Source organism: Acanthochromis polyacanthus, chromosome 19 (genome assembly GCF_021347895.1).
Source record: "Acanthochromis polyacanthus isolate Apoly-LR-REF ecotype Palm Island chromosome 19, KAUST_Apoly_ChrSc, whole genome shotgun sequence".
Classification (NCBI taxonomy): domain Eukaryota; kingdom Metazoa; phylum Chordata; class Actinopteri; family Pomacentridae; genus Acanthochromis; species Acanthochromis polyacanthus.
This window is the reverse complement of record NC_067131.1, coordinates 14,746,066-14,746,940: the sequence shown is the minus strand read 5'-3', so window position 1 is coordinate 14,746,940 and position 875 is coordinate 14,746,066. Positions and strand designations below refer to the sequence as shown.

Here is an 875-nt window from a genome sequence, read left to right as displayed (position 1 = left end):
GACACCCCTGCTGTAAGGCATATCATAAGCGAAATAAACAGTCAGAACCATGGCTGAGGATTTTCACATTAAAACTGCACTGTACCAATCACTGAAAAATCACAGACTGAGACTCACAGGGTTTTATATGCAACACACTCAAAGAACCAATCCCTTCTTCTAGCAGATTAGGACTTTTTGTTTCATTAATCTTCTTCAGAATCAGTTCCCAGCTTGAACAAATATAGCCCAACTCGAAAGACATACTTTATTCATCCCCTTTGCAGAAATGCAGGTTCCACCGAGATTTGAACTCGGATTGCTGGATTCAGAGTCCAGAGTGCTAACCGTTACACCATGGAACCACCACACCATGGAAGTCCAGTATTTCAACTTGCCTTTGTGCAGTACAGACTAGTTTTACAATGCTTAAACAGCCTTGTAGGTGAGTTGGAAAGAGTGCTAGATAAAACAACGGTGTTGCATTTGGGGCATTTTAAGACACGAGGGATTCTTTTCTTCAAAATCAGCTTCTAAATATGAACCTTTGATGCATGGAAATACATTTCGATGGCTTCAGTCATCAACCTCGTCTAGGACTAGTTGCCAGGCAACAACTTGAGACTCTGATCAGGTTCTGACCTTATGTGCTGATACACCAAAACTTCAACTCATGTTCTATTACTAGAATGAATCTGCTTCCTCCATGACATGTTTATAAAGGAAGCTCTTCCTCTGCGTGTCCAAGATGTCCTGAACACTCATGGGGCATTATCATCTGCACTATGTCAACATGTCTGTCTCACAGGAGTTTTGTGTTTTCGAGTACACACAGAAGAGAACCACAAATTACATGCCAGAGCTGCAGTCGAACCGTGTCAGAGCTCCTATTAAAG

The 875-nt window shown here is 41.8% G+C and overlaps 1 non-coding gene across 1 annotated transcript; it reads right to left on the bottom strand.

Annotated features, from left to right (window-relative positions):
* Nucleotides 1-272: 272 nt before the first annotated feature.
* Nucleotides 273-344, bottom strand: trnaq-cug (transfer RNA glutamine (anticodon CUG)). The gene has a single exon. It is a non-coding gene; the product is annotated as a tRNA-Gln (tRNA).
* Between the last annotated feature and the right edge of the window lie 531 nt (nt 345-875).